This window comes from Trachinotus anak, unplaced genomic scaffold (genome assembly GCF_046630095.1).
Source record: "Trachinotus anak isolate AG129_WGS33_773 ecotype Australia unplaced genomic scaffold, CSIRO_AGI_Tana_v1 ptg000010l, whole genome shotgun sequence".
In the NCBI taxonomy this organism is placed as follows: domain Eukaryota; kingdom Metazoa; phylum Chordata; class Actinopteri; order Carangiformes; family Carangidae; genus Trachinotus; species Trachinotus anak.
In genome coordinates this window covers 24,889,364-24,916,500 of record NW_027273861.1, presented here as the reverse complement: position 1 = coordinate 24,916,500, position 27,137 = coordinate 24,889,364, and the positions used below count along the sequence as shown (strand labels likewise).

At 40.4% G+C, this 27,137-nt stretch overlaps 1 long non-coding RNA gene across 1 annotated transcript in view; it reads right to left on the bottom strand.

The window, feature by feature from the left end:
• Positions 1 to 540: 540 nt before the first annotated feature.
• The window catches only part of LOC139626152 (uncharacterized), a 54,429-nt gene continuing 27,832 nt past the window's right edge, over positions 541 to 27,137 (bottom strand). The window contains exon 4 of the long non-coding RNA XR_011692129.1: positions 541 to 1,202. This is a non-coding gene — a long non-coding RNA (uncharacterized lncRNA). The remainder of the gene's footprint in view (positions 1,203 to 27,137) is intronic.

The window sequence follows — 27,137 nt, the reverse complement described above, 5'->3', positions numbered from 1 at the left end:
ATACAGAAAAAGATGTAGCTCCAACATCTGTCTTACAGACACATTAAAGGTGGTTGTTTCAATGGCTAGTAATACTAAATTTAATCTAAGTGAGCACAGTAGCAGCAGCAACCTGAACACTACTGAAAATCAGTAAACTATTCTGTTGGTTAATTAACTAATGGTGGTTAATATCCAACACTTCTTCCTATTCTTCTTCTTCCTTTTTGAGAGGTGGTAGATATCTCCACAAGCTTGGACTCACACAGAGTGCCCCCAACAGGTAGAGGTACGATTCTCTTGAGAGGCAGGTGTTTTGGATTGACAAGCAGGTTAACGGTTCTCGATTCAAAGCCACCCCAACACGATTAAAACAAGAAAACTATTCTGTAAGTTCATGCTTATAAATAGTTTTAAATAACTCACTGGGCTCTATCTTAGTCAATAATCTAAAATAAATACTCCCAATATCCCCATCTTTAATTGAATACATTTAACTTATTCTCATTCATACTTTTATTTCATTTTATTTGATGTTTTTCCTCGAGTAAACAACAAAAATAATCAGGCCCAACAGTCAGACAGATTGGTTAGCAGTCAGATAAAAAGAAAGTTAGACAGACAGGCAGACAGAAGGACAGAAAGACAAGCACGTAGCTGAAGCCTTGCTACTCTGACACCTGGGAAGCTATTTGCAACAACACACGCAGAAAGGGTGATGTGAAAAAAGCTAAAAGAGAGAAACTAGATAAAGTAAAAGCACTCTTTCATATGAAATCAAGAGTTTAGGGGGCAGAGTTCAGCCATAAGTGGCGCAGCTACAACACGGCACAGAAAAAAAATTAATTTCACATCCTTTAATTTTCAGAATAAAATGGCCAGCCATTTCAGGTCGAATAATTGTTTGAACCAATGATTTTATCATTAATCCGACAGCGGCCCCCGAGAGCTGGGGGTCACACCGGAGGTTGATTAGGTACGAGGCTGCACAAAGAGCCCTCCAGTCGATGCCATTGAAAAGGAGCAAGTCATTTAGATTGTGAATTGGTCCCGGGGCTGCGAGGCTCGCTCCATTACAGGCCATTTTCAATTTCAGCCTCACAATAAACATCAAGCCGGGCCAAGGAAATTACAGCATCTTGGAGATGTAGCCGAACAGATAGGTGGGGTACGGACAAGATGACACGACTGGAGGGAGAGGAGGGGTGGGGGAACGGTATGGTCTGGAGGGAGAGAAAGAGCAAAGATTATCCAAAGTGGAAAACGGGAAGACTGAGAGAAAAAGAAAAAAATTTCTAACCTCTCCACAGAGTTTTATACACAGTGTGTGCATGTACTTAAAACACAAATGTATGCACGAATAACACTTCATGTACATCCAAAGAAATGTAAGAGCTTTTACGCTTTTTTTCCTCCTTGCATTAAGATTCTTTAAGGATGAATATAAAACGACAAATTATGGACACGCACAAAACAAGGACTTGATCAATAAGAAAACAAAAAGCAATGAGCAGAGGACAAAGAAACATATTTTATCATACCAACCAAGGATTTACCATCATCTAACCACCATAACTTGTTTTAATGTTGCAATTTTCGATTACACACAGACAAAGTAAGAACAAATGACTTTGTTTGTCCACCTAATAGTGTCAGAAATTGGTTCATACAAAAGTCGACAATCTCAAAGCAGACACATGTTGGTCATGAATATCTTTTCAGCATCATGAATACAACCTCAAATTAAGCTTGTTTACACCCTAAATTCTTCTATAGACCATTCTGAATGTGTTTAATTACATTAGTTTAATTTGTGCTCATGCCTAACAATGCTCTTGTGTACTCACGATGTACTTAAAAGTCAATGAGACTGAAATTAATGGAAAATGCACCATTCAAATGTTGTTATCAAAAGAAAAAAAATGTCTTGTCAACATGTTCGTTTCATTCGCCTTCTTATTTTGTGTTCATGCAGAGCGAAAGGTGACGTGTTTCCTGACTGAACAGACTTCCCCTCTCATCCAGTTACATGTTCTGTTTCTACCCATGGTGATATACACAATTACTAACTAAGAGGTAAACTATCTGACCTTCATTGGTCATCGTTGAGATGGAAGAGCAGCCTTGACTGTTCCCATGGTCACCTCACTAAGAGAACCACAAGATCACTTATAATCATATGAAGCTTTTTGTCTGGGATTTCAGTTCCACCGGTTACAAATGTACTGAGAACCTTTACGATCCACCTCGAGAAGACAGGAGGTCTGTACAAGTGCATCCGAGCAGAGCTGCTAACTGCAAGTACTGCTGCTTCAGGCCAAGTCATCAGCTGCTTTGATGAGGTTTAGTTTTTAGTTTTTTCAGTGTTGTCAGTAAAAAGCAGAGGTCACAAAAATGATCTGAATATTTAGGGGTAAGCGATCTGATGACCTTATATCTTGGACTGTATCATATGATCTACTTTTCAGATAAATTGTACAGGTCGCCTTGTTAAAAAGGAACAATATTTAAATATTTAATTTCAAAGTTCATTCGCCGCTATCCAGCCCATTGTTGACTGTTAAACAGCTAGGCCGCGAAGTGCAACTGGAGACAACAGTTCTTGTTCTGCTCTCCAGCCTCGGTGAGTTTGGTGTAGTGCCACATGTAGCAGTTCTCCACCGGGGCAGAACAAGAACCACTGTCACCAGCTGCAGTCCAAGACGGTGGAGTTATAGTCCACCTGTGGGACGAGACACCTGCCTTCAGGCACAAACCAGGCAGGCACAGCCAGAGCTAGGTGGTGGGCCATGACTGAACTTTCAAATCAAAACACGTACATACATCATCTCATAAATCACAAATACTCCATATCAACTACGCAAAAAGTCTGATATGTTGTGACACAATGTTTAGACAGCAATGTGGGTGAAGAATAGCAGAAAGTGGACAAACATCCGAAACACCCATTAAAGGAAAAATACAAATCACAACTTCCGGTCATGACTTTCAGGAAAACATTGGAGTGGAAACAGGATTCAGATCGTGGATTGTGATTCTACCCAAAAAGATTGTCACATGATTTTTAGGCCAGATTGCTCATCCCTACTGAGATTCTTGCTTTTTTTTTTTTTTTTTTTCCTTTTGGGCAACTGAAGCACCATCTTTCCTCACAAGTGCTTGTCCTGACCTTTGCTTTAAGCAGCCTCATCAACCCATAAGGATGCAGGTGCCCGACCCACCGTGGGACACAAGCTAGTGGTCTGAGCTGCTCTCTCAACTCCCTCTCTAAGGTGGCAACCACACTAGACGCCTAGCAAGCTAGGCACACAAATTCACATGTGAGGCCAGGTGACTTGTCTACAGCTGTCCAGGAAACCACAGAGTCAGCGAAGCATCCCTCAGAAGTGACCTCTTAAAGCAGGAAGGAGCTGAATACCTTCAAGGCACAGTAATCAGTGGTCGATAGTTTCAGCTGAAGCTTCCTATCTGTGCGGCATGAGCCTCTTGTCAGAGTAGTGCACCAGGTAGCCTACTCCTTCACCAGCCTGACAATGGAATAATTAAGATGCTGGCAAGAAACCAAAAAACACACAGCAGAAACTGCACTGCACTGGTTTTCACAGAAGTCCCAAGACAAGGTAGAAGACAATCAGGTGGTTTGTCTCAAAGCAATTATCCACATCACCTAACTCTCATGGGTCACTCATATGGAATATGGATGGAGAGATAATCTTAATATGACAGAAAACTAGTTGTGGGGGTGTTTCTATGAGTGTGTGTATGTACTTGGGGAGAATCCAGGCAAGGTTGAACGTGGAAGTAACATTTTGTCTTACCTGGGGATCATAATATATTCTATATTGAGTTTTTCTTTGTTTGTGTGTATGATCATGTTTTGCTACAATCCTAATTCATAGGGTTTCATTCATTATTCATTCATTCATCATCAAAGTAATCATAAACAAGCTTGTTATAGCACCTCAGAAACGAGTCAAGGCAACAGCCCAAAATCATAAATTTGCCTCACAAGGCGTTGCTGTACATCTGTACAGTTACAGACACCCTTTAACCTTAGATAAATAATCATAAATAATGTAATTTAGGTGATTAGGGATCAGTTCAGAGGATAATGTGGTTCCCATGCATCAAAAAGTCATTAACTGAAAGACATTTCAACTCTACCTTGAAATTAATTGCTATATATGTTACATTATTTTGGAATTAATGGAAAATAATAAATTATTTAGGTGTAGTTCCATTCAAGGCCATAAGTTTTAGAAAGAGCAGCAGCTAAACAAAAACCCAGGCAATAAAAAAAGACCCTTCTCTGTGGTGGTATTAAGAACATTAAGCACCAGCGTTTTTTCTCCATCTGTGGCAGAAAATCAATGGTCGCGGCCCGCGAGGACAGCCGGAGGCTAATTTTACCCTGCATTTTCTCTGGCGGCTAATCCCGCAGCCAGGAGCTAAACCAGGGAGAGCAAGACGAGGAAGAGGAGCAGAGAAGAAAAGGAAGAGAGATCTCCCTCCCTAAATGAATATTATCAGCATGAAAACAAAGTGACTACCTGAACAAAGTCTATTTTACAGAACCACTTCAATAGATTTCACCCCCATTTCTCCCTCCTTTTTCTCTCTCTTGGGTGACTAGGGGTATATACATATATATATATATATATATATATATATATATATATATATATATATATACACACACACTCCAAATAACACCCACCACCTACCCCCATCCACTCAAAAACCACAAGCACACACTACATATGGAGGGCAGATACATGCAGACACTCAGATACACACATGCAATCAGCTGTTATGGGAGAAAACTCAATCAAAAAGCTCCTTCACAAAAGCAATCTGAAGACGAAGGAAACTTTCTGACCTGTTTCCACTGAAGATTCAGCTGTTTTTTTATGGAAGTTATCCAGCTGGTTTCCAGGGGCAGTTCGAAACAATAATTCAGGCCGGGAATTTGACGGCATCCCAGGCCGCGCTCGCAAACCATCAGACCACTAATTCTGTAGGCTAACCCTATTTGTTGATGTGACAGTTACCAGACTAGCATAATTTAAATGTTAGGTTGGGCCAATCTATCCTAATACAAATAAGTTTACAAAAAGAGCAGCTTCACCTGCTTCAAGACGTGCATAAAACCATTGAATGCAAACATACTTCTTGCATGGTTTTGTGTGTGTGTGTGTGTGTGTGTGTGTGTGTGTGTGTGTGTGTGTGTGTGTCTGTCACAGCTCTGGCTTACACACAAAGAGAGAGAGGAGGGGTGCTGTTTTAGTCATTAAGGAAATGAACTGAGGGGTGAAATCTACTGAGGGAGATAGATTTATATAGAGTCATGGTACATGCTCTATCACAGCAGGCACCACACACACACACACACACACACACACACACACACACACACACACACACACACAGTCTCTCTCTCCAATCAAATCTTTCTGCTCTGCTACTGATCCATCCTGCACCGTTGCATGGAAACAACACACTCACCCGGGAGTGTGTGTAATTCTGTGTGTTTATGCATGACTGTATTGATAAACATGTTTATGTACAGTCCTGTAACCAAGTACATAGAGAATGACAACACACAAACACACACTCAGTGACTTATGTGGGTTATCCATGTGTTTTTTTTTCCTCTTTTTTTTGTGTCTGCCATTTTTATCTTTTTGACAAAGATTGTCTTATTAAATGGGCAAACTGACTGAAGCAACAAATTGTTGAGGCTCTCAGGGTTCACCAAATTATATTTAACACATGTTTAATACCACATAGAATGCCATTTCAAACCTGCACATGAGACTGTATCACATTTCTCATTCATTCCCTTCTGTATGTAACAATAATTCACATTAATATCATTAATTAATTATTAAACATGACCTGGAGCAACGGAAAACTGATGGATAAATGGATTAACTGATTAAAAAATAACCTTTTTATTGAAGGTCCACATATGAATCAAATAAAAACATATCTACTAATACTATGAAATTTAAGATTTTAATACATTTACAGGACCCTTTGTGACCTGCAGAAACGCCTAAAAAACAGGGCAGCATTCATGACTTAAATCTTATCACTTTGACCAAATAATAGTTTCATATCACTCAGGTATCAGGCCCCTGTGAAGAAATCAGGTGTTAAGTTGAAGGCCCCTGTTATATGACATGATGTCTCAAAATGAGTACATGAATTACTGGTCTGCAACCCGTTAAGCCCCTGTACTGTATGTCTGTGGTGACCACCCCACCCACCCCCACCCTGGTGGGCTTAACTTAAAAACCTCAGCCAGCCTCACGGCAGCTCTGCTCATTTATGAGCATCTAAACCCCCTGAACCTCCCAGGCTGCTCTCAGAGGAGCACGATACACAGGGAGAGAGAACGAGAGAGGCTTTGGTGGGGTAAATGGGTTGAAGGAAATAGACAAAAAGGGAGGAAGAGGGGAGGGTAGAGAAAAGACAGAATGGAAGGGGGGAGAGAGGGAGGGAGCAAGAGAGATAGGATGAGAGAGAGAAGAGAAAAGGAGGGCAGACTTCTCTTCCACATCACTGCCTTCAATTTAACACAGGTGGTAAAGTTAGCAGATAACACTGATAGTTTCGCCAAGGGTTCGCATGAGGAATGATACACAACAGACACACAGACGTACACACACACACACACACACAGATTTCTACCTCATCAGGTATAAAATAGGGGGGTAGGAGCAGCGATGGAGGGAGAGATGCAGGAATCCAAGGACAAAAAGAAGAAAAGAGAAGAAAAAAAGAGGAGGAGCTGGAGAGAGGAAAACCATCAGAGTCTGCTGCCTGTTTCTTCGAGTGTATATATGTGTGTGTGTGTGTGTGTGTGTGTGTGTGTGTGTGTATTGCTTGTCAATTACACAGAGCTGAGATAGTTTATTAACCTCTCAGGCCTGTGGGTCATCTCCATACCACAGGTTAGGACCTGCAGGTAATTGATGAAGTACACTCTGTGTCATGTTCAACACATCTCCACACAACTGTAACACACATAGACACATGGGCCGACTCTCCTTGAAATACACCAGTAGTTTATTAAGGCTCCTTCTCACAGCAACACTGAGCCATCATCATCTCAGAGAAGTCAACCTGGTCACCAGTGGCATTATGTAAATGAACGGTTTTAGGGAGACTGGCCTGTGAGAACATTCACTGTTGACCATGGGTTTCTCACAACTCTTCACTAATGTTTGCTAACTGTTTAGCATACACTAAGGTTTATCTCATTAATTACATTTTCATTTTTGAAAGAACTATCTGAGATATAAACTGCATTTATCTTTTGCAGAGTATACATTTTCATACATATTAGTATTTATGAAATTACTGCCAGGGTTATGTTCAGTGCTTTACTGTGTGACATGCAATTGTTTGGTATTAAGACCTTGGAGAATGAGGTCATTCATTTAAACATCTCCTAACCAAAAAATGTAATTCAGTTGTCATTATGTATCTGTGTAAACCAACAACGACCCATAGGAGTGTCTCCTGAAATAGCGCCCCCCTGGTGGCAGGTGTACCGGACCTGTTGTGGTTACAATATTCAACACGTAGACTGTACCGAGAGCAGTTTACCAACCTCCTTCACCATGGTTACTATGGTAACGGTCATGTCTAGGTTAGGGTCAGGAAAAGATCGTGATTTTGGGTATAAATAAGTACGTCCTCCACATTAGACAATCTTTGTTGTCATGGTTACAATGTTACCAACTTTGTCGAACTGTCATGAATAACAGAAACAACATAAACTGCTACTTTCACATGGGAATCGAACACCGCTCTCCTGTGTCATATTCCTGTGTTTTGTTGACCCATCCATCCACTTCAGCCTCCTCCTGACGTGGACTTTGTCGCTCTCTTAACTACGTCGCCACACTTTTCCCTTTGCTCTTGTCATAATTACTGTGGCCAGTAGATGTCATCTAACAACACAATGTAACTATAGGTCATAATAACCTGTTGCACAAACGACCTATGGGTTCGTTTTTTACAAAAGGATAGTCTCATATGTTATAAGTACATATGAAATTACTGCCTGGATTATGTTCAGTATGATATGCAATCATTTATATTGTAAACCAGACTACATCATTTTGTTGAATTATTAATACACTGACCAACTACTAATATACATAATTAAATCTTACCATGCTAATCAAATCAATAGATAATACAGGTGGTTTAGTATCAGGCGAAAATGTTAGCATAGCACACATGGGAAACTGTTTACCAGATACACACACACACACACACACAGGCACATGAACCCTTAAAAACATAAGATGACCAACACGTCAACTTCTCAGACTCAACAAGTTCTCATACCTACAGTAAATGACAGTGGAATAAGTTTAAGTGCATCTCTACTGTTGAACGTGTGCTAACTTAGACACTTATGCTACTTGAAAGGTTAAAAAGTGAATACAGGTTGTTTTAAGGGGTTGACAGCCTCCAAAGACTTGTTTCTTCATTTTCATCAGTTTGTAAATTTCTAAAAACTCCTTGGAACAGTATTTTTTTTTCTAAAAAGTCTTTCATACCTACAGGTTTTGGCAGGTTTGTAGGGTCACAAACTCAATCACACTGCTCATGACTTGTATTTGCTCTATTGAAGACGTTTTGGTGCTGATGAAAGTCTAAGGATCAAAACATAGTTAAGAAAAGTGAGTAAAAGTGTTTGGACAGTGTGCAGGATTTTTGCCCCTTGTTCTCAAGTTTGTACACTGCACCTGCTTGTTAAAGCTCTCTCACTTATACCTTCATCCTGTGTGGCTGTAAAATGAGAAGGACGTCATTGTCAACAGCCTCCAGTTGCAGCTACATTCATCCTCCATCCTTATGAGGAGAAGTTGTGTGTTAACAATGAGGCGGCAGAGCTGCAGCGTTCCCTTACAACATGTTGAAAACATTGACTGTGGTGATTGTGTGTGGCAGGTAAGGCCGTCTTCCTCCTAGACAATCAACGCTTCCCTCATCCTCATTAGCAATAAATCAAAGACTCAGAGGAGACGAAAGACAAACTCTGTGACTGTCACAATATCCATCTTTTGTTTCAGGCCGCTGCATAGTTCGTTAAGGTGCAATCAAAGCAGCTTAATGACGAGCAGGAACGGCACAAACCTTAATGAGTGGCAGGAAATGAAGAATAACTACTCTCTTGTGGATATATTCAGTATATTCATATTTGCTTCCGTTGTGTGTCTTTGGGCAACAAAAGAGTGTGTGTGTGTGTGTGTGTGTGTGTGTGTGTGTGTGTGTGTGTGTGTGTGTGTGCGTGCGTGTGTGTGTTTGAGTGCATTTGAGTGTGAATGGAGGTAATGGGCAGTGCAGCTGGCCTGCGCTCAGCTTAAATGCTGCCTGATTGTTTTAGCTCATCCTGGGTTTGATGATGGAGATGGTGTTGTTGTTCGAACAAACATACAGCGCAGCGAGCGCACATCTGTGGGGCGCTAACAGGTGTGGAAGAGACAAGAGGAGAGATGGTGTGAGAGACACAGAGAGAGAAAGTGAGTTTTGGAAACCATCCCAGCGCTAAGCAGAAGCCAAATTAAAAAGAAAATCAAAGCCTTTTTCCTGTCCACTTGAAGATGATAGCACTGGTAGCACATGAGAGACAGAGGGGCATACTGTGAACCTGCATTATAACCACTGTGCTCAGATCAGCTAAATATGGGCAGATTCACTTTAGAGGAGCCACAATCAGATCATCACAGCAGGAGGAGCAGATGGCTAGATGTTGGGAAATATACAACATATGCTGACACTGTTTACAGAGGCAAGTCACACAATTTGTCCCAGGAAAAGCACACTTCATGGCCAAATGTATGTGGACAGAGGATGTCCCTGCTGGGGTCGTCACAATACCATACTTTCACACACGATTATCGTGGCCAAAAGAAAAAAATACTTTTAAAACATCTATGGAAAATTTAAAAAAATATCTTGTGTGTGTTTTGTCTTTTTTTGGGGCAAAAGACTTCAATGTGAGTGTTAGGAGGTGGAGAGAAAGTCTGTAAGCATAACTGTATAAGAGCAAAAAAACAATAATACTTAAAAGATAGTGAAAAGTCATACAGATGAACTAATAAACAAAAGATCCACAAGGCCTAACATCTGCCATCACGATGTTATCAGGTGTATTATTAACACAATAACAATATTAAATTTTTTAAATAGCGCCGTTTTTGTCAGTACCATTATATCACGGCACCCTTTGTGCCAACATCACATCAGCATACGCTTGTTGATCATCCCACCCCAAAATCATCTCCATTAACATGCAGCTGTAAGAACCTTCACTCCTCTGGGTCTGCAACTAATCATTATTTACATAATCGATTCAACTGCCAGTTATTTTCTTGATAAATCAATTACATTAAAAATGTCAAAAAAAAGACTATTTTAACTTACTTAGAGTACAAGGTGATTTCTTAAAATACTGATATGACACTATGATAATATTGTCTGTTTTATTTGGGGTGGGCTTCCAGACTGGTTGACCTTTATCTGAGTTTGGACTGTATCTTGACACTTATAAATCTCTCCATCATTCATGTGCGCTTAGATAATTGCTGGCTACTACACTGACTGTATGTATCAAAATAATAATGATGACCGAGACCGAGGGGGGTGGAGAGTAGTCAGAAACACTGGCAGCAGAATCAGGAGCCTTGATAATGTTAAAGTCACAACAAAGGGAGTTGAATAACTAGGTTATCATCGGAATAAAGGGATGAAAATATGCCCTGGATACAGATGCATGTAAACATACTGATTGTCCATCCTCACCCATATGACCCAACGGGAGAAGTACAGTTTAGCAACGTAGTAAAGCGTTTTAATCTGTGTGTGTTAGCTGCTCACTGACCACACACTACACCAAAGATGAAAGTTTGCATTTAATATCACCCACAAACTCCTCGTGTTTTTTTTCATCCTCTGCCACTTTCTGCTCCATCCATCCCTCCATCCACGCTCCAGCAGGCCTCTCTCATAGCACAGAGCAGATTACCCACGCCGCTCTGAGCTGTCGCGCCGCCACAACGGACGATGGCGAGCTTCAGCCGTTCAAAAACTAAGACGTTTTAATTTCTTACTTTTTATCGTAGCCACGCAGACCACTTTCAAACTACTTCCCTTTCGCCCAGTTCCACTTCCAAGCCGCCTAAATCTGTGCCTCTCCCGCCCCAAAATCTTCACTGCCCAACAGTCCCCGGATGACCTCCCCTCCCTGAAATCTGGCTAGAGCTCCAATCTTGGCGTGATGGTGTGCGTGGAATTAAAAACCAGGCAATTACAGTGAAAAAATTGAAATCTTATGTTTTGTATGGGAGTGGTGTGCCGAGGGGGGGAGGGGATTAGGCTAAAGCTGGACTGGCGGTTGAATGGTGAATGAACCGAAGGGTCCCTGAAAGACGGCACTTGTTATTAGAGTATGTAAACACTGCCAAGCTGCTGAGAAGCTGGTAAAAACACATCGGACATAAAGACGCTGCCTGTGGACACGTTGTATTATCCCTCAGTACATTAACTGGCTGCTAAATACTTAGCATGAGGATTCCAACTCTCCCACTCCCCCTCCTCCTCCTCCAAAGTATCTCCCCCACTGTAATCTTTTCGAGACAATGAGCGAGAGAGGGAAGAGATATACGGCGAAGAGTGAGAGAGCCACAAAGATCTACAGTAGAAAGTCTGCTAGGACTGTTGGGTTTATCTCTATCTAACACTACGGGCCAGACACCGATCTTAACCCACACGAGAGGAGAGCAAATACAGTGTCAACAAAATTAACCCATAAATAAAAAGACAGTTCACTTTGCAATTATCAGTATTCTGCTTTAAAAACTCTTGATCTGTTGGTGTCCCATGCCCATTACTACAAAAGTACATAAAATGTATACTAGGGCTGAACAATTGATCGAAATATTATTGAAACTGCAACATGGCCAAGTGCAAAATCCAAGATAAAGATCTTTTAAAAATGTGTCACAACATACCATAAATGACACATTGTGGTGCTACAGCAACACCCTGGCCTAAAATCTAATTCTCTAGATGTAAAGGAACATACTTGGTATAAGCCCCAGTATAAAAATAAAAAAAATCACATCATTATCATTCTCATATTGTTTTCAAAAATGACCATTCTAACTGAATCATGACTCGTATCATGATTGAAATATCTGCCAAAATAAGTGCAATATGATTTTTTTTGCATATCATTCAGCCATAATCTATACATACTATAATATGTATTTAAATCCAGCTCCTTGGACAAATGATGTGTCTTTCTGCATCTTTATCACTCTTGATCACTGTTTATTTTATGACGGCAAAATAGTCCCACAAACTCATTTACTTTGGTTTAACCACAGGGCACAATGCCCCCTGTGAAAAAAACTCAACTCACCAAAGTTAGACTCTCGTTTGTGTCTTGTAATTCAGGCATTAACAGGTCTACGTCACCTATGCCTACACATTCCAGTCATACATTTGACCATGAAAGATAATTGTGTTGTCATGTATATGGCTTCATTTTGTCAGTGAAAAGAAAACAAACTGTTAAGGCAAAGATTTCTCACTGATGCGCAGCTGAATTATGTTCCAGCTGTTTTTGAGCCAAATAAAATGGGAAGTCATTCCCAGAGCCAGCAAACTATTCAGTATGGTCTCCTCTCTCAGTGTGTGAACATACAAAATGTCGCATTGTTTTCAAGCTGCAGAAAAAAATTACATGCATCTAACAAATGCATCTTTCTGGCGCATTCAAGAAGACTTACAAACCTCATTCATGGTTTTGATTCATTAACAGTGTGGCAGTAACAGGGGACAGAGAACTGCTGGATACAACTGGTTTAGTGGAATTTCCCTTTTTACCCTTTTGGAGCAGTGTCACATGTGCCCGCTGAACTACATGGCCATTATTCTTCATCATTTTCACACTCCCATGATACACTGTAATTTCACCTTTCTCAATCCATGCCATGTGTCAGGGGGTGCTATTACAACAGCACAAACCAGAGTAAGCCTATATTATTCTTAATATATTGCAACCTATACTCTTTATGTCATTACATCTCTCCCCCACTCCCCCGCTCTGGTGAATGAAACCATCTGCATAGTAAGATTACGCCTGTAATTATACAGCCAACAGCACATGCATTGTCTCTATATGTCTCAAACACACACACACACACACACACACACACACACACACACACACAAATAGAGTGAGCGTCTGGCCCTGGAAGGCCATTATAGTAAACCACGTGAGCAGCTCCTATTCACAGCTCCCTATTGTTCAAACCAAGGTAAGTAGGGGAGCCTTCAGACTGTAATCACCTGCACACACACACACACACACACACACACACACACACATACACACACATACACACACATACACACACATACACACACATTGATGTGGAAATCAGAAGAAGGAGAAAGTGAGAAAATAAATATTAGGATGGAAAACAGCTGCTTGTAAGAGGAGTACATGTCTGTGTGCAGTGTGTGTGTGTGTGTCTGTGTGTGTGTGTGCGTGTGAGACAGTGTGTATTTTGTGTTAAAAAATAAATAAATTTGCTACTTACAGTAACATGGAATTACATTTGCAACCACAAACATCAAGTCTAATTCCTTTACCACAAATTGAAATCAGGACGAATCACAACAGCCCAACCAACACTTTGATGGCACGTGTTTAAGATGCTTATGTGTATCTGTTTTCATATTTTATTCTAAAAAATATCACTTATAAACAGATTTTTAAAAGGAGTTCAACTTCAACAAATTTGCACCCAAATTTCCTGTCCATACACATCTAAAATCCCACAGTAGTTTACAATAAATGAGGTCTTCTTGTAGCAAGCACAGCTCTGAAAGTCTTTATAAAGAATTACATAGGTTTATAGAAAGTATATAGAAAGATGTGGAGAAAATGAAGATCTTAACAGGCCCAACATATTGGATTTAATGCAAAAAAAAAGGACCCGAGAAAAAAATCTCCCAAATACTGTTCAAAGTACGAGAGTAAATCTGAAAGAGACCAGCAGATCTAAAGCCCTGTCCAAACTTGAAGGACTTTTAAGGACAATTAGACCTGATCCACTACACGTCAGCAGCAGGATGCTCCACCATCAGTGAGGCAGCTGCAGTTTAGATTATCAATACGTGTTCAAGAATCAAGATCGTGTTCACACTCTCAAATATACACATTATTCACCTGTGATGATTATGAAACACTGAACTGTATGATCAGATCTGATATTAAGACCACTTGGCCCCATTCAGGTAAGAGACACACAGACCTGAGACCAGTGGGATCCCACCCAACCCATCAAGACTGAAAATAATTTGGGTTTAGACCAACTTCAGTCTGAGTTGTGGTCTCTGTTACGAGAAACTAACACATGGAGACTGGAGCCCATACAGTCAAGGGGCAGGCTGATATTAACCAGTACTGGCTAATGTGAAATAGCATCAGAATATATGGCAGTACAGAAATGCCAAAGATATGTTTGAGAGAGAACTGGCAAAATTATTTTTTCAAGTTTAAAAATGACACAATCAGTTCTTTCCTGGTCAAAAAGTTAAAAACAGTAATTTAATAGATCCTTGTCAGAAATGTTTGATATGTGCATTAATGTTTAAAAAACAGCATCTGTCATTGTTGTTGTTTGATTTTTGTATCTGCCTGAAAAAAATCCAATGTGGGTTTGGCTTCATGTGTGGTTTTGATTCAATTTATAAAACAGAAATCTGTCAGATTCCTTTTATGTAAATACAAAAACAGGAAATGGTTGGACCACAGTGGCAGCATTGCAAATGCTAATCTTAAAATCAATTTTTTGTGTACATGCAGGCAAAAGTATCTCATAACTAATATTAATATTATTAGTTTAAAGATGGACGTTGGCGCTCAGTGTGAATATGAGGATGTGAACAGACATGTGACAGACCAACAGAGTCTGGATGTAAATGACTGATCCCCTATAGCCTGACAACAGAGAGGATCAGACAGGATGAGCAGGCACCAACAACCTCTAGAGGATCTATTGCACATTTCAAACATACACACAAAGACAGAGCTACTGGCATCATACCCACTGAATACTGCATATTTCCCTGTAATATATATCCCTGAATATTTCAATACTGCCTGAAAGTGAACTGAAGTGCTTCTAAAAACATCCGAAAAAAACTAATGGGATATTCTAAATTCAAAATGGGCAGAGCAATGAAAAAAAACAGGAAATGGAAAGGTGAGGGGCATTAGATCCACCTGTGCTTAGCAAAGTGGACACAATTAAAAGAAAAAATCTTTGTGTAACATAATAACCTCTAAAAGGATACATCTTAAAGAGATTCAGAGGAAAGAGACATTTTAAGTGCCTGGACAGCGCATGTGGTCCTGCTCATGTTGTTTGTCTGTGTGAGAGTAAACATGTCCAGTTTTGAAAGTACCTTGCATGTTTCAGAAGAAAAGAGCCACCCAACCAAAACTAATAGGTCAATATTCACAGGAATACACCTTCAGCTGTCTCAACCGTCAACACAGAGGAGTGTGGTTTTTAATTTGCAGGGAGAGCGATTTTATCAGAGCAAATACAGAGAGCGCACTGTAAGGTAAACTGACGTTGTTGAAACAGTGGGACATTTCAGGTGAGAGTCCGCCTTAAATGGTGCAGGTCACATTATCTGCGCCAACTGGTTGTCAGGAAATCAAAAATCAACAACACAAAGCATCATGGGACAGCAGGAAGGACAAAGTTTAGAGACATAGAACAGTAGTAAGTATGAAAAAGGGAACAGGTCAATATTGATGAGTGGGTTGACCAGATGCATGGTTTTAGATTTGGTGTACACTGTATTTCATGTGGAAGGTTTTTATTTGTTAAACACATTTAAATTGGACCAGTGCGATTTTGTTCTAGCATCAAGTACGGTCGGTGTACCTACTACTCAAATCTGCCTATGTTCTGTGTTTCATCAGGATGGGAGTGATAATGACCTCCAGAAAAGATCTCAAATGAAACCAGGCACCATCTTGCAATGGGATCACACCAGTCACAACACTCATCAACATCTTGACATTCAAACTTATGAGTACTCAGCAGTTCTCACTATATTACTGCATGATTAATCCGTTACATGACTAGTTAGCACTAATGGGTCCGACCACATGGTAACACAATTTGTCCACAGACATATAAACATCTGCCAAAGTACCTAAAACAGCCTCTGTGGTATTTCCCGCTACAGTAGGTGTCCCCACAACCATGTTTTGCTATAATAACAAACACAAACACAAACACACAAAAACTCACAAGGTGAAAAAAACACCACCTACCCTGGTGTGACTGCTAACAACAAAGCACATCATTTTTCTACGTCCTCTCAAACGACGAAGGCATTTTCTGATCTGACGCCTTTACCAGCAGAACAACATAATAATAATTAATAATTAATAAATACAGTCACTAAAGGGCTGTGTCACTTGAATCATAGCATCAGTTGTTTCATGTGATGAAACAACTGATGCTGTTGTTTCTCTTAGGACGACAAGACCTAGGACTTCAGGACCATTATATTCCAAAACTTGAGTTTTCCAGCGATACAATGTGCAAATAGTTTTGATTCTTACTGCAGTAGTTTCCAGTGTGCAGTTATCTCATATTTCCTTTATTCAAATTATTTTTCATCTGTGTTTGGCAAAGTAATAAAAAAAGGTATGATTTTCGGTGGGTCTTGGTTGAACTGCCATGTCTCAAGTGTTTGCCATAGTTGCAGTTACTTTTGCCATCACTCCTGCAGGTATTAATAAAGTACTAACCAAGTTAGCTCAGATCTGAGAAAACTTCAAGCACAAAAGATTTCAGTCAAGTCCAACAGTCTTAGTGACGGGTGTGTGGGATAAAAACAAACCTGAACAGAAAACAAAAAAATCCTGTACACTTTCCATCAATTTTGGTTTTCCTTTCAAAATAAAGGTTTACCTTTTTGTTTGACCAGCTTAGGGGGGGTTATAAAGTATGTCTGATGGTCTGCTTGTATTTCTTTGCCCTGTTGGAAGTCTTTCTAGAGATGTCACTTTGTTCTCAATCATAACCAACCAAATCTTTTTCAGTGTTAGCAGAGTGATTCCATTACATTTCATTACACAGCCTGTTTGACTGCTCACAGCAGGAAATCATGTAACTCATATTTAACTAGTTATCACCTGTCTGAAACACAGGTATTTGTCTGCATTAATTCCCCTTTCTAGTATTTCCATCCACCCCTTTACTCCAAGCATCTCTCTCTGCCTGACATGTTTTTATTAGTTCAGTGTGTTCATTAGAAAAACATACAGGTAGCGTAACCTCCACGCCCTCTCTCCTCTCTGTGGCTGTGGGAGGCAGCAGAGCGAGGTGGGCTGCTTTTTTTCTCCCCTCTTCCTTTTTTTTATACAAGCAGAAAATTGTTTTGTGGTGTTTCACGGCTGATAGGTTATGGTAATCCAGGAGGAGCACCGGGCTGGAAACTAATGAACTCAGAAAGAGAAAGAGGGAGAGAGATGAGGCGGCAGTGTATCGCAGTATTGGGAGCGAAGTTGTTCTTGTATCATTGATGCTTTATTTTACTCATTCCCACAGATGGAAAGAACTCGCATTGTGCTTAATTAAAGTGCACTGAGCTCTGGGATGATGTGTTACTCTGAGTGATCGCATGACTGACTGACAGATCATATGGGTTTGATGTTAGAAATAATGCCAGAGAGGTGAGGCAGTTCAGAGACAGAAACAAGCACTAGCACTAATAACCATATGGAAATCGAATACTTCCTCTTTAACCAGCATCAAAAACTTTGATGAACCATCACATAACATTTTCTGTGTTTACGTGTTTTAGTGCATCATTGAAACTAAAGTATTCAAATCCAAGACGGCCACATTTTCGCTGCTCCATCACGTCAAATAAAAAACAAATGGTGATGAGCATGATTTCGTGACCATGTCTTGAAAGTACATCCTTAAATATTTGGTATATATGAAAAACTGTCTGTAGAGGCAAAACTGTAATATTAGTCTGAGGTTTTGTGGTTGATCAAAGGTAAATGAGATTAGATTTAGAGCAGCTCACGCAGAAACTAACTCTTACTGCTGCATTTAGAGAGAATCAACATATGTAGTTGACAATGATAATTTTGCTTTGATTGGTCAGTTTTGTGGAATGATAATGAGAAAAAAAGAAAAAAACCTTCTTTCGTTTAATGAAACTCTATAATCATAATACACTAGTTAATATAACCACATAATTTGCCAAAACGTTTTACAGAAATTGTATGACTGTTCATTTCACAGTGTTACTGTCTGTCCTCACTGTGCAGGTGCACAGCAATGCAGTGAGTTGAACACACTTTTAATGACAGTTGAACAAACTCTGGTGTGCGTTTCTGAAGGGGTGTCAGTATGGCTGCAGTCGTGCAGTTTATCATGGTTAAAGTTGCTGATTTCAGCTATAAATGTCTTGTCAGTCGGCCTGCTTGATCTAATATTGATTTATAAATATCCATCTTTGTGTTTGCACCTTTCCTGTGTGTACATCTGTGCTAAATGTTGTGTGTGTGCACTGGTTACTTGTAGGTGGTTCAGTCAGGGCTTCATGATGTGTAAAATGTCTCCTCTGTGGAAAACAAGTGATTACAATGTGCACAAAAACATTAGTTTAAGTTACAAAGGAGAACGGATGTTAGGAGGCTATAGGAGATACTTTGAGTCACAACAGTCCCGTAAACTGTGACGTGAATAATCACAGTCTGCATGGACCCATCATGTTGCTTATGCTAACGCTACCAGCACCCATGGGTAAGAGGCACAAACTGGAGCTATGGTTAGCCAGGGTTCTGCTTTTATATTCGGGTCAGCAACTACTATTACAGTCCTGCCTGTTTTGTCACAGTTTGGAAAGGAGCCAGAGAATTTGGGTGAATGAAACTTTCAAATCCAAGCAGATCAATACAAGCTAATTTTGAGCAGAAAAAGCTTTTGCACACAACATGTGTATTGTTGGGAAAAGCACTTGTATTAACAGAATATGCCAACAAAAATCTGATTATGTTCACAGCGCAACAATAATAGTTTAGTGTGTAGTTTCTCCTTAATTGTTTAGCATAAAGGAGCAAATTTGCTTCATGAGGACATCTATCATTAGATTTTGATTCAAATGTTGTTAAATCCTGATAGGTGCTCAGATATGCACAAGTCCCGCCCACTTAATGCCAGGAAGAAGTGCTTCAAAAAAACAGCAACATAGACATCTATGCTTTTCCAAACTGGAGAAAAGAGGAAAGCGAAAAGAAAAAAGAAGACAGACAGACGTAAAGGTAGAAAATGAAGACACAAATTGCACAAAAATTCAAAAATAAACTTCTAAGTTTAAGCAGATGCCAAAGCTTTACACTGTTTTATGTCATGAAGAAGAACTGAAGGCTGCAATATCTGCAATCACAGTTGAGGGTATGATTGTATAAAACTGATGTGTGTTATGTGATTTTTTTTTCATAGTGTTGAAATGTAATGAGCTGCCCCCCCACTGCCCCTCCTCCCCCCATCAGAGAAAACATATTTCCATTTTAAGGCCTTAAACATGATCAAAGGATCGGCTTAATATAATCAGTTCAAAACCCATTTATTACTGTCTCCCTCCTCCTCCTCCCCCCTCCACAGCCCGCTTCTCTCTCCTCCTGCCTTTTCATTCACCCTCCTCTTCCTCCCTCTCCGTCCTTTCCTCACACACTTCAAGCCCTCTTTCCCTCTGTCTTTTATTTTCTCCTCTCTCTCCTCATCTGTCCATCCCTGCCTCTCTGCCCTACCTCCCCCACACCTCTCCATTTCATCAGCGTGTGTGTGTGTGTGTGTGTGTGAGTGTTCGGTGTGTGTGTTCGTTGTGTGTGTCTGCCCCCAGCTCTATCTAGCCTGAAACAGGTGCTATATAATAGTAAATTAATTAGACGGAGAAGATGCGCCTTGTTCACCGCAAAGCCCCTTGTGGCCTGCCAGGGTCTCACACACACACACTCAGACTGACAAACACACCCACACACACACACACACACACACACACACACACACACACGCTAGAGCACACAGCCACCGGGAAAAAAGCCATCTGGGCAGGGTGAGATCCCATGGGAGGGTGTGTAAATATGTGTGTGTGTGTGTGTGTGTGTGTGTGTGTGAGAGAGAGATTTTGAGTGATTGGCCGTGAAGTTGACTGCAGTGATGGTTTTACATGACAATTAACCCTATTAGCCCCGCGCTCACTTTCTGAAAGTGTGTGTGTGTGTGTGTGTGTGTGTGTGTGTGTGTGTGTGTGTGTGTGTGTGTATGTGTGTGTGTATTTTGCCTAACATATAAAAGTGTCCTCGTGCAGCCTGAATACATCTCACAGGCTTCATTTTTGTTTTAAGATACTACTCATGAAAGAAACGATAAACAACCGTTTCAACAAATGAGTGAATGTTTCGATGATGATCAATTTACAGTGATCAATGCAAACTTTTGCAGATATCAAATGACGCTTATTCTGCAATACTTGCTGCCTGTAGGCTTGACAAGTGGCTCAGCTTGGATTCAGGTACAGTTACAATAGACTCCAGTGGCCCTGTCTCAACAAATGTGCAACATGTAAGCTGTGCACTGTTATTGTTTACCCCTCCGTTAATTTAATAGTGTGTTTCACTAATCAAAACAAATGCCATCCTTGCAACCTGTGAATGAGGGTGTAAAAAAGTCTCAACAATTTCCAGTCATTTGTGAATCATGATGTGGGCACTATATTTGCTCACAAGCCACATAAATAAAAAAGGAGTCACGGGGGGAAAAAAACATGTCAAAATGAATCAAAACACCCACAGAAACTTCTGAAACCACTTCTACAGACAGTCACTTTTCTCCACTGATCATCAGTATGTGCTCTATATGTTCCAACTACATTTGCTTTGCCAGCAAATCACTAAATAAATAAATAGTGTGACAGATGCTGTGCAGAAACGATGATTGTTTGAACGACAGGATTGGAATGCACTGTGCCCACTGTTAACCCAAGCTGCAGCCACCAGGGAGGAAGCTACACATTTGTCAGAGACACCTTTCAAACCTACAGGTGCAGGAGAGTCTGATACTGTAAATATGGATTCTCAAAGACAGGTGACAGGTCAGTGAGCACTATGTTTGTCCAGTCTGGTGCTGGAATAGCTCACGTTGATGTCTGAGTGAAGGGGAGAACTGTCAATCACTCACTGTGCAGCCAACTTTAAATTATGTCTTTACAAGTTAATTTATCTGTAAACCACGACAAAACGACAATGAGAGAAGAAGAGATTGTGAGCGGCATTGCACTCTAAAAGGATTTACCACCTAAACATCTGTTCAGGTCAGTTTTACTGTTATTACTGACTGCTGTAGAGAAAGCCTGACTAACAAGACTGATTGCTACTAAGCATGCACACACACACACACACACACATATATACACAAATGCAGACACACTCAAACACAAAACATAGCTGAATGAATGCACTGTTCTGACAGCCAAGCCTGAAATCAGCAGAGACAGAGACAGACAGACAGAGATGTGAGAGACAAAGCAGAGAAAGTGACAGTTGAGTGTTTGATTGACAGGTCCGTCTTTTGACTTTGGGTGTAATTACTGAAGGGGGGTTGGGGGTGAGGGAATACAGGAATACAATAGAGACTTGAGGGAGAGAGGGGAGGGGTCTGGGGTTTAACCGATATGGGGTTTTAAAGAGCGATGCCAACTGTATTCAGTCAATTCTGGCAACTGCCCAGATTTATTATCTTAGAATTTGACTATTTTTACACGATAAAATATGGAAAATAATTTAATGTTTCCCCTTGAGTTTTCCCTCTCTTTTTTTTTCATGAACCCAACCCAAGTTTCATAAGAAACCTTTTCTTTTCTACTGCAAACAGGTGAAAACAGAGAGTGTTGACTGGCTGGTGTATGAATTTTAATTCCAGTCCGTAGAACAGAGGTCCAATAAGCACAAAATGTTTCCTGTGCTGATGCAATGAGCTGATAAGCTAATATAGTCTAATAAACACACACACACAAAAATAAGCCCTTCCATCAACAAATAAAGCTGTTCCAGTGGACTGATCTCCGTTTTATCAGCTTTTCTCAAGTTGAGCATAAAAGTTTGAATATCTGCTCTTTTCTTTCTGTCTTCTCTTGTTCTATAAATTTAAACTGGACCAATCTGAGGATGTTTTCCTGAAAATAATCTGCAAGCATCAAGACTCATCAACATTAAAATTATTTAGTGTTCACTATACAATATTGTTTCTTCCCTGTTTTGTAGAGTTGTAGAGCAGTTTTGTAGTGTAGCATTACATCACACTGTCTAGTCCTTTACCTAGAACCAGATCCTGTACATGTAATGGGAAAGATTTCCAGTGTTTTAAATGGCGAATACAAAATAATTCAAAAAGTGAAAACACTACTTTGTTGTTAAAACCACTCACACAGATGAGCTAAACTGGATATTTATTGTCACAGAACATTATTTAACAGAGAAAAACTGGAGGTTACCATGAACCTTGACATCCCTGGCTTGAGTCCAGCAGAGGACCCTAATTGCAAGTCATCCCCCATCTCATCCCATTGTATTTCCTGTCATTCTCTGCAGCCAACTTGTAGGTTAAGTACTTTTAAAAGATGAAACGAACATAGACTGCTCATCAAAGTTTGGATCAGAGCCATCACTTGCACAATGAGAAGCTTAAAATATTGTTAATATAAAGAAAATTAAAAAAAAAAACTTGTTGCTGTTCCAAATATCAGCAATATAAGGTCCAAAAAATGCTGGTCCTGAAAGCTCAGAAGAAAAGGTGAGCGAGCTTTGACAAATGACCTGTGAGAGGACGTTGGGGAAACAAGTTTAGGACTCTTCGAAACATTCCTTTAAAGTCTGAGCATCACTGAGCTGAAAGGTCAGAAGGTCAACGCGGGTGAGAGTGTCTTATAAAGATGTGAGATTATCACTGTCGGGTCTTCGACAGCCACTGTTACCAACCAAACACAATGCAACAGCTAACAGCTTGCTAAAGGGATTAGCTGTGCATTTCACTTTTTTTTTTTTCAAACACACACTCACACATATTCACACTCTCACACACACAGTTCCCTGGCAGAGCCTCATCCATGTGTCACACAGATTTAGAGATTAATCAAACAGAAAGGCGACAGAGGGAAAAAGGGAAAAGAAAGGAGGGAGGGAGCGGAGCCAAGTGCGAGGCCCCCAGCCAAGCAATGTGAGGGGCCTCGGGAGGTCCTCAACATTGGTTCTCTGGGGCCCTCGATGAGCCTGCTGGATCACACACTCGACAAATATTGGGATTGGAGCTCCAGCAAGGCAAAGGCACCGAAATGTGTGTGTGTGTGTGTGTGTGTGTGTGTGTGTGTGTGTGTGTGTCTGTGTGTAAGCCCCTGAAGCAGATGGTCGGGGATGTTCGTTTAAGACAGACGATTGATTTTAGGAAACAGATATCCAGCCTCGTTAAGCAGAAAGCACCTCTGGGACCTGATGCAGTAGAGAGGGAGGGAGGGAGGGAGGGAGGGAGGGGAGGGGGTGGATGGAGAGAGAGAGAGAGAGAGAGAGTGTGTGTGCTTGTCTAACCTCTGCCACTGCCAACTGTAGAGAGATGGAGGGAGAGGGAAAATGAGGAAAGAATAAGCACATGAGAGAGCAGAGGAAAAATGCACCTATTGAACTTCATTACTGCTGTCGGAAAGAGAGGGAGGAGGAGGAAAAAAAGGAGAAGAGAGCGGGGTGGGATAATGGGGTTAATGCCGGCAGACAAGCAGCAGTGGTGTTGGGGTTAATAACACACACACTCAGTCTCTCTGGGGAGGGAAGTAGGTGGGAAGCCTGTATTTGATCTGCGAGTAATACATTAAACGTGTGTGAGCACACACTGGTGTAGTGTGTGAGAGTGTGTGTGAAGAGTATATGTGTGTCTGTGTGTGTTTACAGGCTTGGTTTGAGGCTGAGCGCAATGTTTTCTTATGTAAGTGACGCAGATGGAAATCAGAAGTCATTTAATACACCTTTACCTGAATGCAGCTCAGGCTAATCCAATTATCTAACATTGACATTGTATCATTATGAAATGACTCTGCCTTCACCACCAGTCATTAATCATTTCTTCAAACTGAGCACTGTTGTTTTTAGCAACCGTTATTCAATATGACACATCTGGTGCTTTATATGTGTTTTAACTGCAACAGGACAGTGTAGTGTGATTAGATCAACATAAACTACAGTACCCATGTTCATTGTAATGAAGGAGCATATCACCCAGCACAACAGTGTGACTCACTGATGTGTTTTTAATATTTTTTTTGAGGACAACAGAGCTCATCTTACAGAGGAATAAGCAGTAAAAGGCTGTACCTACATGAACGATACTCGTTAGTAGTATCAATTCATTCCTCATTGACTTTTGAAGAAAACAACCCCCCCCAAAAAAAATACAAAAAGGTTTTACATACAAAACAAAAGAAAAAGGAAAGCAGAACTAGCTGGGTGCTAAATATAAGTGCTAAGTGATAGCATTATGAGTCAACCTTGAGATGGGGTTCATGTGTCTCAGCAGCATAATCAGCAAGGCAGTAATGGCTTCTCAGGAAAGAATGAAAAGAGCAGGAGAAGTCAGAAATCTGAGGCCTGTGGGGATGGATGCAGGAAAACGTTAGAGACAGAAGTGAGACAGAGTGGATGAGATGAGACAGATAAGTGAGAAATCTGAAGCCTGAGCATTAAGTCAAAAAGATGGAAGGATTGAGAACAGACTAATTCTCTATTTATTATTTACTCTTGAAGTCTTTTATTGAGATGGTATTTTTGGAGCAAACACAGTAAATAAACTGAGACAACAGCTGAGAAATATTTCAAAGTAAACACCAGATTGAAAGCGATCAAACTGTATCTGATAAAAAGTCTTAGTACACGGTGCTTTAATAATTCACTGTATTTCAAACCTGGAATGACATGGTTGTGATGTGAAAGGCACACTGATGCACTTGGTGGACATGATACATTATAAGATGATACAGCGGATTACTACAGTGGCTATAGTAAGAGATACCTGGACGTCTTACAATGAAAATGCAACACTATTGGTTCCCCAACTTTTGTTTCTGATTAATTCTATTAATAAAAGGCAATGGAATATTCTGATAATGCAAAGGCCCCTTCCACTGGAGTTACATGTAGCTGTTATAGCACCGTATTCTCCTTTCTTGCTCAAAAAGCTATTTTTAAAATAGGCAAAAATGATATATTTTGTGAAGTGAAAGATATAGATGATAAAAGAAGAAAAAAAGTGATCTGGAGTATGTGCTTTATCTCTACAGTGAGAGAGCTTCTACATGTATATTAATTTCTGTATCCGTGCCGAGCAGCCGAGGCCATGCCTTAACCTTTTGGCTGAGCGGCGATGTTAGCGGGATAGCAGATGACACTGTTCTCCACACTCTCCTCTAAAGGTCTCCCTCCGCTCCTCTGGTATTACACATTATTCCAGATTTTCTGCTCCGTACTAATCAGGGATGTGACATTGCTGCGGAGGTGCACAGCAAAGAGAAGATTGGTCTATTTTTTTTCCCCCTCCATGCATGCAAAGATGCGACCTGTTAGTGTAAAATCAAGCCTCTCTCCCTCCCTACCTCCCTTTAATTGGCTAAAATGATAGCCTTTCATCAATACTGCCTTAAAAATGCTTGGCACCGCCGTTATTTCTCTCTCTGTCTCTATTTTTCTCACTGCCCTACCTCCCCCCTTTTCCGATTTCTTTTTTTTTTTTTTTTTCTTTTTTGTTCCTTTATTCAATCAAATCATGGTCAGTGCGGATCTCCACTGAGGCCACGCTGTAGCCAAGTCTTTGTGTTTCAGCATTAAGAAATTAGGATGGAGACTTTGCCACAGAGAGGCAGAGAGGAGAGGTCTCATTAGTCCACACATCACAAAGAGGAAGATTATCAGTCTGCACACAACAGTTAGAGATTTAAATGACATTAAAGGACATTAAATGGAGCGGCTGTCGTTTTGATATGATACCTCTATCTAAGGGAAAAGACAAAATCCAGCAGGGAGCTTTCACCTTTTAAATATTACAGTGCAGCTATGTGATACCAACATCAGAGGCAAATTACAACCACACAAAAGCTGACTGTTGTCATCATTAAAAGAAAATATGGCTTGATGTATTTTTCAGTCTCTCTAAAGTATTAGTGTGGTGCTATATAAATAGAAAACCAAAGAGATGCTCTAAATACTAGAATTATTATCTAAGCTAAATAAGAATTACTTATAACAGTACATATATATACATTTTCACATTACATTTAATTTCTTCTGTAAAATATATATAAGACAAAATAAACTGATCAAGCAGGATATTTTTATACTTACAGAAAATAATTAGAAATCCTGTTTTTTAGATGCAGACGGCCTTTGAAGAAGAAAATGTGTGTGTCCGTGTGTGTTTAAACATAAGAGAGAGAAATGGATGTTTGTCTGTGTTTGTTTTTCTCTCTGCACATTCCCTTGCATTCTCTCCATTTATGCCCCAAACACAAATTCACATCACAACATTCAGCCGCAGTGAAAGGTCCCGACGCTCCTTGCCATCCACATGTAATTTCTAATGAATACATTTTTTCTCTCTCTCTCTCTCTGTTCCTGTTTTAGGCCACAATCATTTGTCATTTCAGGAGCCCTTTTTATACATTTGCTGTAGAGAAACGCTCCATTATCCGAGCTGACTATCTTTTCTCCTGTCTAGTGTGTCTGCTACGAAACAGACCAGCAGGGGATTCACACACAAAAACACATTACAGTCGACCGACGCACACATCTTCGGCTGAAAGCGAGAGCGACAGATTTAGGGATGGCTGCTCTGAAGCCAAACTGACAGAAGCGCTTTTTCACGCCGGCCAAATAATATTTATTTTATGCGAGCAGCAAGGTGCTGATGTTGATTTATTGCACGAACCAATAAAAACCTATGTTAATTCCCTATAAAACAGTGCATTGTGGGACAAAT